Here is an 18,813-nt window from a genome sequence, read left to right as displayed (position 1 = left end):
GGCCACCAGAATCCACTTTGCAAAATTTTTGCAGCTGTTCTTTCTCCACTGTGGTGGCCTCCATAAGCTGAGCTATGGCAGTGCCACATGATACTATGTGCTTCCTCACCTGCAACACAGCGTCTAATCAAACCGTCAGTACCTACCTTAAACAGATAAGGGTCATCCCACAAGTAGTGGTTCGCATCTTTGAAGAACTTTTTCCTCTGAGGATAGGTCATATCATCAGGAACTATGTTACCGGCCTTAAAGTTTGCCATGTCAGCAAACCAAGGTCTTTCTCCAATAGCAAACAGCTGTTCATCAGGGAACTCGGCCTTGATGGCCTTCTCCTTCTTTGTTACCTCATCATTTTCCAGCCTTGAGAGGTGGTCAGCTACCACGTTCTCGACTCCCTTCTTGTCACGAATTTCAAGATCAAATTCTTGCAATAATAGGATCCACCTCAACAGTCGAGGCTTTGAATCCCCTTTAGTTAAGAGATATTTGAGAGCTGCATGATCTGTAAAAACAATGACTTTGGAGCCTATTAGATAAGAACGAAATTTTTCCAATGCGAAGATTACAGCAAGCAATTCCTTTTCAGTTGTGGAATAGTTAACTTGATTTTCATTTAAAACCTTGCTTGCATAGTAAATTGCATGGAAAAATTTGTTCTTGCGTTGGCCTAGGACTGCACCAACAGCATAATCACTTGCATCCCACATAAGTTCAAAAGGTAAATCCCAATCGGGTGCAATGATTATTGGTGCAGTCACCAACTTGTTTTTAATCAAAGAAAAAGCATTTAGACATTCAGAATCAAAATTAAATTCGTTTTCTTTGACCAAGAGGTTACAGAGGGGTTTGGAAATTTTAGAAAAGTCTTTTATGAACCGCCGATAGAAACCGGCATGCCCCAGGAAACTCCTCACTCCTTTAACATTGATTGGTGGAGGAAGTTTTTCTATAACCTCTATCTTAGCTTGGTCCACCTCAATGCCTTTAGCACTTATTTTATGCCCCAAAACTATACCTTCAGTTACCATAAAATGACATTTTTCCCAATTCAAAACAAGGTTAGTTTCAGTGCATCTTTTAAGTACAGCATTTAAATGGAACAAGCATTGATCAAAAGACTTACCAAAAACAGAAAAGTCGTCCATAAATACCTCAATGTTCTTCTCTATCATATCAGAGAAGATGGAAAGCATGCACCTTTGAAAGGTTGCTGGCGCATTACACAGCCCAAAGGGCATCCTTCGATAAGCAAACACACCGAATGGACAAGTGAAGGCAGTCTTTTCTTGATCTTCCGGAGCCACTGCAATTTGATTATACCCTGAATACCCATCCAAGAAGCAATAAAAAGCTTGGCCAGCCAATCTCTCAATCATTTGATCCATGAATGGTAATGGAAAGTGGTCTTTCCTTGTTGCGGTATTCAACCTCCGGTAGTCTATACACATTCTCCAACCAGTGACGGTGCGGGTAGGTATCAATTCATTCTTTTCATTTGCTACCACCGTCATTCCTCCTTTCTTGGGTACCACATGAACTGGACTTACCCACGAACTATCTGAGATAGGGTAGATCATACCTGCATCTAGTAACTTCAGCACCTCTTTCTTTACTACTTCCTTCATTGTTGGGTTAAGTCTCCTTTGAGGTTGAACCACCGGTTTGTATTCAGCCTCCATGTGTATTTTATGCATGCAATAAGCTGGACTAATACCCTTTAAATCAGAAATGTTCCACCCCAAAGCTCCTTGATTGTCTCTTAACACCCTCATCAATTTTTCTTCTTCCAAAGGTGTCAAGGTATTGCTGATGATTACTGGTCTAGAGGCATCCTTAGTGAGAAAAACATATTTCAAGTGAGAAGGGAGTTCTTTTAATTCTGGATTTTTCTCTCCTTCTCCACTCAAAATAGGGGCATCTATAGAGTGCTTACCCATTAATTCTTCTGTTTTTACCGGACCCAACTCTTGCTTGCTTGCTGCTAGTTGCTTCACACAATCACTTACTTCAAGATCTTCATCATCTTCACCTTTTTCTATAGAATTCACAATTGCACGTTCAAGAGGGTGTGTTGGTTGATGTTCACAAGAGTCATCTTTAACTATTTCTTCAACAATGTCAATCCGGTAACACTTGGGATTTTCATCTTTGTGCTTCATGGCCTCAAATATATTAAACACTACTTGCTCCTTATGGAATCTCAACATTAGCTCTCCTTTCTCAATGTCAATCAAAGCACGGCCAGTTGCAAGGAAAGGTCTTCCTAGAATGAGTGGCATATCCTCATCTTCAGCCATATCTAAGATCACAAAATCTGCTGGAAATACCAAATCATTAACCTTGACTAGCACATCTTCAAGTATACCGAAAGGATAAGAGATTGACCGATCAGCTAAAGTGATGGTCATTCTTGTTGGTTTTGGTTCCCCACACTTAAGCTTCTTCATCATTGAAAGAGGCATCAGATTTATACTTGCTCCCAAGTCACATAAAGCTCTTCCAATGTCTATCGGTCCAATTGAACAAGGGATAGTAAAAGCACCAGGATCCTTCAGCTTAGGTGGCAGCTTCTTTTGAAGAATAGCACTACAATTCTCAGAAAGTGCTATGTTCTCATCATCCTTAGGCTTCCTTCGTTTAGTCAACAAGTCTTTCATGAACTTAGCATACAACGGCATTTGATCAAGAGCTTCACCGAAAGGAATGTTCACCTGAAGTTGTGAAAAAAGTTGCATGAACTTCTTGAATTGGCCTTCATCCTTTTCCTTCTTCTTGGATATGTGGGGATATGGAAGCTTCACATATGATGGAATAACCTGTGGTTTGTCTCCATCTTTCAAAATTTGACTCTTCGACTTCCTCAAGATTGAATCTTCATCAATTAACTTCTCACTTTTTTCTCCCTCTGTTTTTTTCTTCCTTTCGTTTTCAACTACTCCATGATCATTTTCTTTTTCAACTACGCCCTCATCATTTTTTTCAACTACACCATTCTCCTCCACCTCAACTACATCATCAACCTTCTTTGGAGCTTTTGGAACTAAAGGTGCCAAAACCTTTTTGCTCCTCAATTCAATAACATTACAAGACTCATTCTTAGGGTTGTCTTTAGTGTTACCTGAGAATCCGCCTTTGTTTTGTTCAGCCAATTGCTTAGCTAATTGCCCCAGTTGAGTTTCTAGCAGCTTCCTAGAAGCTTCATTGTTCTTTCTTTCAGCTTCTTGACTCTTCTTCATCTCTTCAAAGTTGCCTTGAGTCATCTTCATGAAATTCATCATAGTTTCCTCAAGAGCTGATGGCTTTCTTTGCTGTTGTTGAGGAGGAGTGAGCATCTGAGAGTTCAAAGCATTGTTATTTGAGTAGCTTAGATTGGGATGCTTGTTGATGCCTGAATTGTAGTATTGATTCTGCCTTTGATAACCTCCCATGAAGTTAGCTTCTTCATTTGATCCTTCTGGAACACATTCACCGTTGGGATGTTCTTCACCACATAAGTCACACTTGATTGCAGCTACTTGTTGTTGCTTTTGAGCCAAAGTGAAGCCTTGAAGCTCCTTAGTTAGAGCTTCGATCTGTTTGTTCATAGCTGCTTGGTTAGCAAGGATAGCAGTTTGTTCACTCACTCCAAACACTCCTCTTTCCTTCTTCTTAGCTTCAGCACGATACTCATTTCCAGCCATGTTTTCTATCAAAGCTTGGACTTCATGATCAGTTTTGCTCTTGAGACTACCTCCCGCGGAAGCATCTAAGAACATTCTTGTGTTTGGTGTCACCCCCTCAGTAAAGATTTGGAGGTATTGTTTCTCGGTGAACTCATGATTAGGGCATCTCTTAAGAAGCAAATTGAATCGCTCCCAAGCATCATACAATGATTCACCTTCTCCTTGCTTGAAGTTAGAGATCTCCATCTTCTTGTCCCAATATTTAGACATAGGGAAATATTTCTCCAAGAACTTCAGCTCTAACTCTTCCCATGTTTGGACAGTCCCGTTTGGAATTGTTAACAACCAATCTTTTGCTCTTCCCGTCAAGGTGAAAGGGAATAGCCTTAACTTCTTTTGTGCTTCAGTCACGGTGGCTGGTTGCACACAAAACTCGCAGGTTTCAGCAAAACGGCTCAAGTGTTCATGAGGACTCATAGCTTCAGTCCCATCGAATTGCTTGTCCCTCAAACCGTTGAGGACAGTTGTCTTGATGTCGAACGCTACGGGGTTAGCTGGTTGAAAAGTGTGGGTCAGTTGACCGCGATGAGTGGCTAACCCGTAGTCTCCAAGCTTAGGTCTTGGTGGTACAACTCCTTCCCCTTCCATAGTTGCAGATTTAGGAGAAGAGATTGTTTCAGATTCACTTGAGAGTTGCTCCGGTACTTGTTCTCGAACACCCGGTGGAACGGACTGAGCTAACCTTTGCGATCGGACAGCTTTCCGAAGTGCTCTAGCAGTCCTTTCAATTTCCGGATCGTACTCTAAGTCGTCAGAGCTCTGTTTACCTCGCATAAACAACAAAATACCTTAGTAGCACTGCACAACGCAAAGTAATCAAGTGAATATGAAAACAGAAAAATAAAAATTAAAAACAGAAAAGTAAATTGCAAAAACCCTAAATTATAACGTAATTGCCTTGTTGAAATAATTCAACAGTCCCCGGCAACGGCGCCAAAAACTTGATAGATCTCTGGCAAGTGCACCAAATACTATCGAAGTAGTAAAAATATCGTTCCCACGAGGACTGTTTTTAACTTCAATAATTCAATCGCGTTATAAAAGTAGGATGTATAAAGGTTTATTTTTGTTTGCCACTAGGCAGTAGATTGGGTTTGATTTTATGAAATCAAATAAAAGAATAAGATTTGATTAAGAAAATATGGAGAGAGATGAGATCAGGTCTTCGAATCCTCTATGTTTCCCCTAATTGGTTACTGCACCTATTATTACCAATGATTTTCTAGTTTCACGATAGTTAACAAATTAGCCCTAATCAATCCCTTGAGTTAGGACCCTCTTCTTAAACTACAGCCCCTAATTCCTTAGGTGGTCTAATAATCCTTGAAGGTTTTACGAACGTTAACCTAATATCACTAACAAACGATTATCTATTCCTAGATTAACCATATTTATCAGAACAATTCAATTAGGTCTAAGTCGAAAGCTATGGTCAGTAGTCATTCGTTCTCACAAAATCATGTTTATATTTGATCAGGATATAAAAAGCATTAAGAACAATTGAATTGAATAAAGACTAGAAATTCATTAATAAACAATAGAGTTTCACAGCAACATAATATCAATTAGGGTTACATAGGTTCATCTCCGACCTAATCTCTAAGAGATTTAGCTACTCATAATTGAGTTTACAAATAGCATAATCAATGGAAGAATTAAAACATACATAAACTGGTTTAGAGATGATGAAATCCTCTCCGCTGCAGCCTTCTGGGTGTTAAAATCGCACTTTAGCTCTCCAAAATCGTAATCCCCTTTGTTTGAGACTGACTTCAGCTTAAATAGGCAAATCTGGATCGCCCACAATCGCACCACGATTGTAATAATCGTACTACGATGGCTTCATTACTCCTTAAATTACTTTCTGCTCCTTCTTGAAATCGTATCACGATTAGCTGGATCGTATTGCGATCCAGCTTCTTCAAAAACATGGTCTCTGACTTCAAGAAATCGTATTGCGATGCTGAAAATCGCAATACGATTGGCAGCTTCCAGATCTTCCAAATTTGTTGCTTTTATCATCTCCTGGGCACTTAATGTTGCTTAGAACTCTATCAAAATGTCAAAATAAGTCCTAAAAATTACGTAATGACAGCATGTCATCATTTTTGTTGGTTGATTTTAAGTTTGAAAATGAATTTTGGAAGAATAAAAAGAGGCCTCAAGGGCATGAGATTATGAAATTGTGAGGTGGAATTAGTTATTTGCAAAAAGAAGTCAAGTATGATTATTTTTTCATTGAAATTTGATTAAGAAAATGAAAAAGGAAAATACAATGGGATTTTGATCCCAAGGTTTATTTTGAAAATGATTTGAGTGATGTTTGTTCATATTTTTTGGAAAAGTTGATTTTTCTAAGTATAAAGCCTAAACATACATCTAAACATACAATCCTAAACATACATCTAAACATGCATATTCTAACTATATAGTGATGTGTGTGCATGTGTCGGTGCTTGTGTCGGTGTACATCATTAGAGTCCATTGTCCTTTACATCATACCCTAGATACATTCTATGGCCTCTTTGCCAAGAAATTAAAAGCATGAAAGTAAAATATTACAAGATTCCTAAGGGTTACATTCTAAATCTTGGTAAAAATTTAAATGTACAAGAAATAAGAGATGAAAATAGGATGTGAAAAGCTATGGAAAGGAGACATGAAACAAGGACGGTTAGTAGCATGAGTGAAATTGAAACAATATACTAAAAGCATAGTAAAGTAAGTGTAACTTGAAAATGAAGTAACAAGCAACATTAACTAAAAGTGGTAAAAGAAACTTGACTTTTGATGCCATTCTAAGGTAAGGTTAAAGGCCTAAATCCTCATGGTATTAGAGAAATTTTGCGTGACTTAGTTCAAGAGGACAAAACATGGGAATTAAAGTCATTAACTATACCAAAGAATATAAAGGTTGCAAGTTCTTTCTTTATCCGCTTCAATTCACAAGTATGCTTCACATTATTTAACAAGCACAAGATTCACAAAGACTCATTTGAAAACAGTAGGTATACATCATATCTAAGAGTCAAATTCACTCCAAGTATTTCACACCCAAGGCCACATTTACGCATCAAAATTTAAGAACGAAATAACATCACAATTTTCACAAAGAACATAAAAAAAGTGTACGAATTAACAAGACACAAACACATATATTTCTGAAGCACATTTCAATAGGTAATTACATTCCACAAACAAGTATCAAATGCCGAAACTTGATCACAACAATTTCAAAGAAACCTTCTAGGAACTTTTATCAAGATTTGGACCAAAATTAATATATGGAATTAACAAAGAACCAAAAGATTTTCTACATGTTGTGATCAAGATTTGTCATGCAAAGTACACTAAAATTCATCAAAAGACATAAGAAAAATATAGGAATTTTTGTGGAATTTTTGAGAGTTTTGAACATGAACAGGGGTGCAAAAAGGCGTTCATGGGGGTATACGCAGCAAACAGAAAGAACAACAGCTAATACAAATGGGCCTAAGGGAATGAGGAACTGGGTCAACCCAGACTAACCTGATTGAATAAAATCCGACCCGTTTAATATGATGTGCAATCTGTTGGGTCGGTTTCCTCCATTCCACCAATTTCCTTCTTCCTCTAACTCACGCATGGCTTTCCCAGTTACAGAGCACGCCTGAAAGAAGCAAATCGCCATTGGACCTTGTGATATTGACGCTAAACCCTTCCAAGAACATCAGCAACTGCCCGCCGTCACCAAAATCCGCCAGATCGTTCCATAGAAGTTTTGCAAGGTACCACGTGAGGAAATTGCATTCCCAATCTCCATGAACCTTTCAATTTCTTGTTTAAAGTGCATCTTGCGAAAACTCAGGGTTATGAACAGACTTCAATAGAGGATCATCAACATCGATCTCCAATTCTGAGTCATGCGCCTCACTAAGCAAATCTTGATCTCTCATTTTGACACGGCATCTCCTCTTGGTGAGGACTCGCCGGCGATGGAAGTAACGTCGTCCTTCTCGGCGGCTTTTTGCTGACGGTTGCTATGTTTGGATTCAGTAGGATACACGATGAAGATGAAACGAGAATTGAAGAGCGGTTTCGATGTTGTTGAAAGTGGAAAGTGTGAATTCAGTTTCAAAAAAAACGAGTGGTTTGGTGCTGAATTCGATTCGACCGGGTTTGAATGATGATGATGAGTTCGTTTCGGACTCGAATCTGTGAGTGTTGCTTGTTTGTTTTTGGATTAATTTGCGAATTGGCGATGAGTTTGTGGAGGTTTGAGGTTGTTAGGGAGGAAGTTTGTGGTGGTTATGGAGGTTTAGAGGTGGTTATGGAGGTTTTGTTAGAGGTTGAAGATGAAGTTTGATGGTGGTTGAAGGTGGAGATAGTTGGTTATGGTGGTTAGAGTGGTGGAGAAAGTTGTTGGATGGTGGAGAGAGAAGGTGGTTAGGGATGAGAAAGTTAGTTAGAGGAGAGGGAAAATTGAGAGAAAAATAAATATGAACTTTGATGATTTTTGTGGAGTTTTTTGTGAAAATGGTTAATTGAATGAACCTTGACCAACTTTGACCTATTTATAGGTGATGTCGAAATGCTTGGACCAATGATGGACTGCCACGTGGCACTTGACTTGTAACAAACCTTGACTTTGACTCTAACAAACTTTAAAAAGGATTAAAATGCAAATAACAAAAGTACGAGGACCAAAATGAAAATTAAACTAAAATTGAATTGAAAAAAGTAAATTGAAAATTAACGTAAAGCGAGACGATTAAAAACAACAAAGCAGATTAAAATGAATCAGCAATTTTATGTGAAATGACCAAAATGCCCCTGGAGGCTAAAATGACTCGAAACGACTCAAATACAATTTTTTAAAATGATTTTTTAACAAGGGATTAAAGCAAGAGTTTATACAAGCGGATTAAAAGACTCAGAGACAATTTTTAGAATTTAAACAGGGTTTTAACACATGAAAAGACTAAAATGCCCCTAGGGGCAAAACTAACTCAAAATGACTTCAAATGCAATTTTTGGCAAGGGTTTCGACATAGAATGAAACAAAGACTTATTCAAACCACTTGAAAAGACTCAAACAAAATTTTGAAAGACTGAGAGACATTTGACATAGGAAATGACTAAAATGCCCCCTAGGGGCTAAACTGACTAAAAAAAATGACTCAAATGAATTTTGACATGAGATTGAAACAAGGACTTATACAAACCAAATTAAAGACTCAAACAATTTTCAAGGATTAAAATGAGTTGAATGCAGGAAATGACTAAAATACCCTTTTATGTGAATTTTGCAAATAAAATTGAAATAAAATGCAGAGAAAGATGCAATTGATCAGAGACATATCAGATGACTTATAATGCAAGAAAAGAAGAATTGGACAAGTATTTTTAGGTCCAAAATTAGGGTATAACAGCTGCCCCTATTTAAGTTTCTTTGTCCGGGGAGTCAAGAGACGAAGTCTTAGAATTGACGGGACGAAGATACTTAAATATTAACATTTGCACTGCTTTTGGACATAAAAATACGTTTTCAGATTTTCAACAACATGAATGCCATGCAACATTTCATTTATGAATGCAAGACAACCGAACCGGAATCTACGGGCTGTGTCACACCACCAAGGGATTTATAGACATCAAGGTAGAAAGAACGGGCAACAAATAGACAGGTACAAGCTGTTCTTTGGATCGAACTTGCCACTTGACCGAGAGATACAAACAAGAGATGGGTACAAGCTGTTCTTGGGGTCGAACTTGGCACTTGACCGGAAACATAGACATATAGGCAGATACAAGCTGTTCTATCGAACTTGCCGTTTGTCCGGAAGCATAGGTATATAAGCAGGTACAAGTGGTTCTTTTTTGGATCGAACCTGGCACTTGACCAGTAACAAGATACAAATTGAGAGTCTGGTTTAACAAGATACCAATTGAAGGTAAATTGTCATTGACCCGATTTGCAAATAGACATGACCATTTTTGTTGGCCCAAGAGTAAATTGACATTGATTTGAATTGAATTGAAAGTTGAATTTGACATTGACATTGACATTGGCTTGGAAATTGAAATTGACATTGACATTGACATTGGCATTGACATTGACATTGGCATTGGATATTGAAATTAACATTGACATTGACATTGGCATTTGACATTGACATTAACATTGACATTGACATTGACATTGGCATTTGGCATTAACATTGACATTGACATTGACATTGGCATTTGACATTAACATTGACATTGACATTGACATTGGCATTTGACATTAACATTGACATTGACATTGACATTTGACATTAACATTGACATTGACATTGGATATTGACATTTGACATTAACATTGACATTTGTCATTGACATTTGACAGCATTGACATTAACATTTGACATTGACATTAACATTTGACATTTGACATTGGCATTGACAGTTGGATATGCAACATGTATGTATGGTATAGCAAGATTATTGGATGTATGAGCACATAAAATGCATGATTATGCATGTATGAATGCTTGAAATGCATGATTGGTTGACAATTTGGCAGAGAAATTTCACAAAGGCAGTCAAGACATTGGAAGATTGGGCACGTAGTGGCTCGTGCTGCGACATATTCACAGGGGAAAAACCTCTTTGGGGAGACCGTCGTTGCGAGACGTATCGAAACCATGGCTGAGGGCAATAAGACTTGTAAAGGAGGGCCTTTGGAAGGTTCTTGGATACAGGTCGCCGTTGCTAGGCGTGTCAGTGCTGGGTGAACATTGGATGTTCGCATCTGTGGTCAATGCTTTTTCAATATTCTTTTCATTTTTCATTTTCAAACCCCATTTTTGCCTGAACCGCCCTTTCGGGTTTTCGATTCACCGGGGGATAAGATTCTTTTCATTGCCCCATTTTTGCCTGAATTGCCTTCATAGGTTGTCAATCAGCGGGGTGCTCATTTTTTGCCTAAGCCGCCCTTTCGGGTTTTCAACTTAGCGAGCTTTTCATTTTCCTTTTTTTCAATTTTTCATTTTCATTCTGTTTTTTCATTCTTGCCATTGACCACAGATCATCCTGGGGAGTAACCTGCTTGCAACATGTATTGAAATAGACATTGACACTCATTCATTCATGCATGTTTCATTGAAATGTACCCTGTTGCTCAGGTTTACTTTTCAAAATAGACAGGAAAAGGTTTTTTTTAATTTTCAAAAAATGTTTGTTTCAGACATTAACATTATCAAAATAGAAAGAAAATGTTTTGTATATAGCATTGAAAGTAGAAAGAAAAAATAGAGTTTCAAACAATAGCACAGGCTCAAATTGATGTAGAAGAGTGAAAGTCAGCCAAAGGCATGACTTCACGGATTTACAAATCTTGGAAAATGGTAATTTTATTGGTTGGTGATACATTGAACACGATGACCGCTACATTTCATAGAAATTTTGAATTCACAAGTACAGAAGCCTCTGATGAAGATGATCATTGACAGTTGCAGATGCCCCAAGAGGTGATGGTGATTTGCCAGATATAGTTACTTGCCTTTCATCAACCTCATTTTTGCATGAACCGCCCTTTCGGGTTTTCGGCTCATCGAGGCGCTCATTCTTGCCTGAGTTGCGTACAATCTCAGCGAGCTTTTTCATATATTTTTTTTGTCCCTAACTTTTGCCTGGATCGCCCTTTCGGGTTTTCGATCCACCGGGAAGCGCATTTTTGCCTAGGCCGCCCTTTCGGGTTTTCGACCTACCACGCTGTTCTTTTCTTTCTAGACAAAGTATTTCTTGACTATATCGGCATTAACAGGATTTGGGAGTTCAACACCATCCATGTGTGTAAGAATCAAAGCACCACCAGAGAAAGCCTTCTTGACAACATAAGGGCCTTCATAGTTAGGTGTCCACTTGCCCCTTGGGTCGGGTTGCTGACTTATCCTTCTTTTCAATACAAGTTCGCCTTCCTTGAATTCTCGAGGTCGGACTTTCTTGTCAAAAGCATTCTTCATTCGCACTTGATACAACTGTCCACGAGTCATAGCATTCATACGTTTCTCTTCAATCAGATTCAATTGATCATACCGACTTTGACACCATTCAGCCTCAGTTAATTTTGCTTCCATGATTACTCGAAGAGATGGAATCTCCACTTCCAGAGGGAGAACTGCTTCCATACCATATACCAAAGAGAAAGGGGTTGCCCCGGTTGAACTGCGCACCGTAGTACGGTAACCATGCAAGGCAAATGGCAGCATTTCATGCCAGTCCTTGTAAGTAGTGACCATCTTCTGAACAATCTTCTTGATGTTCTTGTTAGCGGCCTCAACTGCACCATTCATCTGAGGTCTATACGGAGAAGAGTTGTGATGTTCAATCTTGAATTCTTCACATAAAGCTTGCATCATGCTATTGTTCAGATTGGAACCATTGTCAGTGATAATTTTGTTGGGGACACCATATCGACAGATGATGTTATTCTTGATAAACTTGACAACCACTTGTTTGGTCACATTTGCATAGGAAGCAGCTTCAACCCACTTGGTGAAGTAGTCAATTGCCACTAGAATGAAACGATGTCCATTGGAAGCCTTCGGTTCAATCCTTCCGATCATGTCAATGCCCCACATAGAGAAAGGCCATGGGGAAGATATAACATTGAGAGCGTGTGGAGGCACATGAATCTTGTCAGCATAAATTTGACATTTGTGGCATCTCTTAGCATGTTTGTGGCAGTCACGCTCCATAGTTATCCAGTGATAGCCGGCTCTTAACAGTTTTCTTGACATGGTGTGGCCCGAAGCATGGGTCCCAAAAGTACCATCATGTACATCATGCATCAATTTCTCAGCTTCTTGCTTATCAACACATCTCAACAAGACCATGTCATAGTTCCTCTTGTATAGGATTTCTCCGTCCAGAAGGAATCTACTAGCCCACCGTCTCAAGGTCTTTTTATCTCTGTTAGAAGCACCAGGTGGATATTCCCGATTCTGCAAGAATTGTTTGATGTTGTGATACCACGGCTTTTTATCATTCACCTCTTCATCAGCCTGATCTGGCATATTTTCAATGGTAAACACATGAGCGGGTCTGTCAAGACGCTGCACTTTAATTACGGGCACATCATTCCAATGATTAACACGAAACATGGAAGACAAAGTAGCAAGAGCGTCAGCCATCTGATTTTCATCCCGAGGGATATGGTGCAGCTCAACCTTTGTAAAGTATGTCAACAGACGTCTTGCATAGTCACGGTATGGGATCAGCTTCTCATGATGAGTCTCCCATTCACCCTTTATCTGATTGATAACGAGTGCAGAATCTCCATAGATGTCAAGGTGTTTGATTCTCAGGTCAAGGGCTTCTTCAATGCCCAAGATGCATGCTTCATATTCAGCTATGTTGTTTGTGCAGTCAAAGGTTATTCGAGCGGTGAAAGGAATGTGGTGCCCCTGCGGAGTTACAATGATGGCCCCAATTCCTTTACCATAAACATTAACAGCACCATCAAACACCAATCCCCATTTGCTATTGGGATCTGGCCCTTCATTGATCAGTGGCTCTTCACAGTCTTTTGCTTTCAGATACATAATCTCTTCATCAGGGAAATCGAATTTAATTGGCTGGTGATCATCAAGAGGTTGACAAGCAAGATGCTCAGCAAGGATACTTCCTTTAACAACATTTGCCAACGTGCGATCTTTCCAGTAACAGCAGGCTTTTCAAAGATGTACTTGATTGGATCCATTCGGGATATCAACCAAGTTGTATGATTCACCATATAATGACGCAGGCGTTTGGCAGCCCAAGCTAAAGCACAACAAGTCTTTTCAAGCATTGTATACCGAGTCTCACAGTCGGTGAACTTCTTGCTCAGATAGTAGATAGCATGCTCTTTCTTACCAGTCTCATCTTGTTGATCGAGAACACAGCCCACTGAATCGTCTAACACTGACAGATACATAATCAAAGGCCTCCCTTCCACTGGCGGGACAAGGATAGGTGGCTCTAACAGGTATTCTTTGATGCTATCAAAAGCTTCCTGGCATTCATCATTCCATACAACAGGCTGATTCTTTTTGAGCAATTTGAAAATTGGACCACAAGTAGTAGTCATGTGAGATATAAATCTTGAAATATAATTCAGACGTCCGAGGAAACCTCTGACTTGCTTCTCAGTTTGAGGGGCCGACATCTCTCTGATGGCTCGGACTTTGTCAGGATCAACTTCGATGCCTCTTTGGCCGACAATGAAGCCTAGCAACTTTCCAGATCTTACACCAAATGTGCATTTATTAGGATTCAATCGCAGCTTGTACTTTCTCAATCTTTCAAACATCTTTTTCAAATACACAACATGTTGCTCTTCATCACTTGACTTTACAATCATATCATCAACATATACTTCAATTTCTTTGTGAATCATATCATGAAACAAAGTTGTCATACCTCTCTGATAGGTAGCACCAGCATTTATCAAGCCAAACGGCATTACTTTATAACAGAACGTTCCCCACGGAGTGATGAAGGACGTCTTTTCTCTATCTTCAGGAGACATTCGTATCTGATTATAACCAGAGAAACCATCCATGAAAGAGAACACTTTAGATTGAGCAGTACTGTCAACAAGCACGTCAATATGAGGCAATGGGAAGTTATCTTTTGGACTAGCTTTATTCAAATCTCTGTAATCCACGCACATTCGAACTTTCCCATCTTTCTTTGGTACTGGTACGATGTTGGCAATCCACTCAGGATATTCAGCTGTCATGAGGAAACCCGCATCAATTTGCTTCTGCACCTCAGCCTTGATCTTAAGAGCCATGTCTGGACGAGACCTCCTTAATTTCTGCTTGACAGGAGGACATTCAGGCCTTGTCGGTATCCGATGTTCCACAATCTTGGGATCTAGACCCGGCATATCTTCATAGGACCATGCAAAGACATCTGGATAGTCATGGAGAAGCTGAATGATCTTCCTTTTCACTTCTGGCTCAAGTGCAGCACCAATCTTGATCTCTCGCTTGTTCTCTTCAGTACCCAGGTTGATAAGCTCAATCTCTTCCTGGTGAGGCTGAATGGCTCTTCTTTCTTGCTCAAGCAGTCGAGTGATCTCATACGGTACCTCTTCATAATCATCATCCTCATCTTCAGCTTCATATACAGGGGATTCAAAATTTGGATGAACCATAGGGTCACTGTGTTCAACGGGTTTATTATGGTTCAATCTGCATAATATGATTGGGATGATTTTTAGAAAAAGTTTTTCATGCAGATTTTTGAAATTAATAAGAAAAATACAGATGTTTTGGTTTTTTCTGGCATTACCATTATTTCCAAGAAAAAGGCACTAAAAAGTAAAAAAAACAAAGAGTCGTGAGAAAAACGACAACTTTTATTGATAACGGCAATGCCGAAACAAACACGCCCTTACAATGATATCACTTTCGCCTTGGGCAGAGCGAAAGGATTGTTATTTTGAAAACAAAAGACATGAGCAACAAAACACATTACATGGAAGCATGCATGACTAAAGGAACATCAATGGCTTCCCAATTTCTCACAGTGCCTCCTGGTATAACAAAAGTGGGCACGTAACTACTCCCAGCAGCACCTTCAGTAATAGCATTGATGAACCCAGCACTGTAGAAAGTTCCTTTTGAAACAGCAGATGTCGGGGAGAATCCAAGGCCCTCTTTACGCTTGTTTTCCAGGATCTGAATCACTTTGCCCCAGCCAGCAGCTTGCCCTGCTTGAACAGCCTTCTGGGCGTCTTTCAGTGAAGCCATGCTAGCACCAGCCCTCCGGGGCTCTGCACCCTCAACAGTCAAGCCTTGAAACGACGTCCCTTCAGCGGACCCTGCTTCAACACAAGAGAATGATGATACCTGGCTAACTAGATATGCTTCCTCACCATATACGGTGACAACCTTACCGTTTCTCATGAACTTGAGCTTCTGATGCAAAGTGGATGTGACTGCTCCAGCGTCGTGGATCCATGGTCTTCCGAGGAGACAGCTGTAAGAGGCGTTGATATCCATGACTTGGAAGGTTATTTGGAATGTCTCGGGACCAACGGTGATTGGCAGGTCCACTTCCCCGAGAACATCCTTGCGGGATCCATCAAAAGCTTTAACCAGATAGCTGCTACCCCTTAGGGAAATTCCATGATGGCTCAATTGTCTTAGCGTGGATTCGGGCATTACATTCAGAGATGATCCAGTGTCTACCAATACGTTGGATATCAGGTCAGATCCACAATGTACTGAGATATGTAGAGCCAAGTTGTGGCGTTTCCCTGCTTCGGGGAGCTCATCGTCACCGAACCCCAAGTTGTTGCAGGCAGTAATATTACTCACTATCCCATCAAACTGATCCACAGAGACCTCGTGGTCAACATAAGCTTGCTCGAGTATCTTCATTAACACTTTCCTATGAGCCTCAGAGCTCATGAGCAGAGACAGGATGGATATCTTTGAAGGAGTCTGTAGCAGCTGGTCAACAATCTTATAGTCACTTTTCTTGATAAGTCTCAGGATTTCGTCCAGATTGGACTCTTCAATAGATTGGCCTGCTGGGCCGGTGTTCTTGTCAACAGGAGGGACAACTGGTGGAGTTACCGTAGCAATGGGTGTCACTACCTTCTTTTGAAACAACGGTGGACGGACTTTTCCACTTCTCAGAGTTGTAACTTCACTAGCAACATTATCAACTGTAGCTGGGGATACGAGAGGCACCTCTACTCCATTCTCAATCATGGTTGCATTGTACTTGTAGGGAATTGCTTTGGTAGAGGTATAAGATACCGGACCAGGTAACCTGATCACCAAAGGCTCGACATTCTTTGCACTTTCAACAGGAGAGTCATGAAACACTGGCACAATCACACATACATCACTGGCAATCAAGTACTTGTCATCCATCAGGCTCTGGATATCATTTTCCACAACACAACAGCCCATAGGATTCTGCAGACATTCTGAACAAGAATCATGGTCATGTTTGAACAGAGAAGCCTGGCAAAGCTTGACATGTAATGGCACCAAGGGAGTAACGACATTGAGGACATCCAACATGGGATCCTCTTGAGGAACGGGAGCCCTTTCAAAGGCCTCAATCATATTAACAGCAGCATGGTTCGGAAGCGGGTTGTCAAGGACATGAGGAACGCTGTTCTCAAAAGTCAACCGTCCCTTTTCTATTAGATCCTTCACAATATATTTCAGAGCAAAGCAACCTTCGACATCATGGCCTTGAGCACCCTGATGAAATTCACATGTTAAGTCCTGACGGAACCTGGGAGGCAATGGATTAGGTGGAGGCTTGCCTGGTCTGGTGACGCAGTGTCCCTTAGCAAGTAGAGTTGGGAGCAGCTCACCATAAAGCATTGGTATCGTTGGAAAAGAAGGTTTGGGTCGGGGACCCTGTTGTTGCTGCCGTTGCTGTTGAGCAGGAGGCTGTTGTTGTGCTTGCTGGGGGATAGCATTGACGGGCATTGGTGGTTGACCCGGTGGCAGAGGATATTGCTGGTAGAATGGTGGGAAAAAAGGATATTGAGAGTATTGCATGTAGTGATAAGGCAGGGGTAATTGTGTAGCAGCTGCAGATGGGTTACCAGACACCATCCCTACGTCAGATTCTTTCCTCTTGTGGTGACCATTACCATACTTCTTTGGTGCACTGTTTGAAGATTCACCTTTCTCGAGGACAATAATACCATCTCGGACAGCCTCTTCTAGACGGGTTCCCATTGTAACCATATCAGAGAAGTTGTTTGGGGCAGAGACTATCATTCTCTCCTTATATTCCTTCTTCAGAGTCTTCAGGAATGTCTGCGTTAATTCTTCCTCATCAAGTCGAGGAGAAACACGGGCAGCTGCCCCTCTCCACCTTTGAGCATATTCACGGAATGTTTCATCTGATTTCTGAGATAGGGCTTTGAGAGAGTCCCTGTTTGGCCTCAGACGGGTGTTGAACTCATATTGACCTTCGAAAGCAGCAGCGAGTTCCTCAAAGGTATGGATGTTATCTTTGCTCAGACTAGTGTACCAATCTGCTGCATCATCTGTCAAGCTACTCTGGAAGCAGTGGATCATCAGTGCATCATTGTCGGCATAGTTAGCCATCTTTCGGACATACCGGATAACATGGTTATGCGGGCAAGAAGTCCCATTGTATTTATCAAATTCTGGCTCTTTGAATTTCTTAGGAACCTCAAATCGGGATACCAAGCACAGATCACGAGCTTTAGCAGGAGCACCATTGTTTCCTCGGCTAGCCTTGACCTCACGGAGTTCTCCAGCCAACTCCCTTAACTGTTTCTTCATAGCTTCCATTGCGGGATCTTGTCCGCGCGGAGTATTAACATCAATCACCTGTTGCACAGTGTGTACAATAGGGTCGGTAACAACAGTAGTCACCTGAGGCATAGCAGTAGATACAGGAATCTGTCCTTGTCCAGCAAAACCAGAGACACCAGCAGCAGTATTAGGAGAGTAGTAAGCTGAGAGGCCATAAGGACGGCCGTTGGGCATAACAAAACGAGCATCAGTAGCCACAGTAGATAGTGGGATAGAGGGAATCACCTCAGCAGTAACTGGAACAGAAGTGGCTGGTTGTTCCTGTGCAGCCATCATAGCGGACATAGCGTCATGAGCCTTGGCCAAGTCTTCTTTCATAGCAGCCAATTCGGCACGGAGCTGAGCATTTTCTTCTTCAAAGTTAGCCATCATCCTTCTCTTGTGAAACCTTGTCTGATGAATTCTATCTGGTTGGTAGACTTTGCGAACACGAGCCACCTTTCAGACTGCGGCGGACAAAACCAGGAGGCAATGAGCACGAGAGAAGTTTTTTGTGGCCAATGGATGCATATGATGCATGAAATGTGTAAATGCATATGCAAAAAAGACTCCTTTTAGGTTATCGAAGGGTTTTAGACAAATTACAAACTCGTAAACATTACTAAACAACAATTAACATAAATGGGAAACAAACAACCAACATATAGTTTTACCAGACAATTTCAACATAAACAAAAGGAAATAACAACAGGAAATGGAAATCCTCAAGCATAGGAAGTGGAAGCGTTGTCCTCAGAGTCGGACTCATAGCT

The 18,813-nt window shown here is 40.6% G+C and overlaps 1 non-coding gene across 1 annotated transcript; it reads left to right on the top strand.

Annotated features, from left to right (window-relative positions):
• Positions 1 to 3,810: 3,810 nt before the first annotated feature.
• LOC146956782 (small nucleolar RNA R71) lies at positions 3,811 to 3,917 on the top strand. Its single transcript, XR_015025239.1, has one exon. It is a non-coding gene; the product is annotated as a small nucleolar RNA R71 (small nucleolar RNA).
• Positions 3,918 to 18,813: the final 14,896 nt, after the last annotated feature.

Source organism: Medicago sativa, chromosome 1 (assembly GCF_051527215.1).
Source record: "Medicago sativa cultivar Bolivia chromosome 1, Bolivia_mono, whole genome shotgun sequence".
NCBI lineage: Eukaryota > Viridiplantae > Streptophyta > Magnoliopsida > Fabales > Fabaceae > Medicago > Medicago sativa.
Note: the sequence above shows the minus strand (reverse complement) of the source record. Positions and strands in the feature narration are given on the sequence as shown.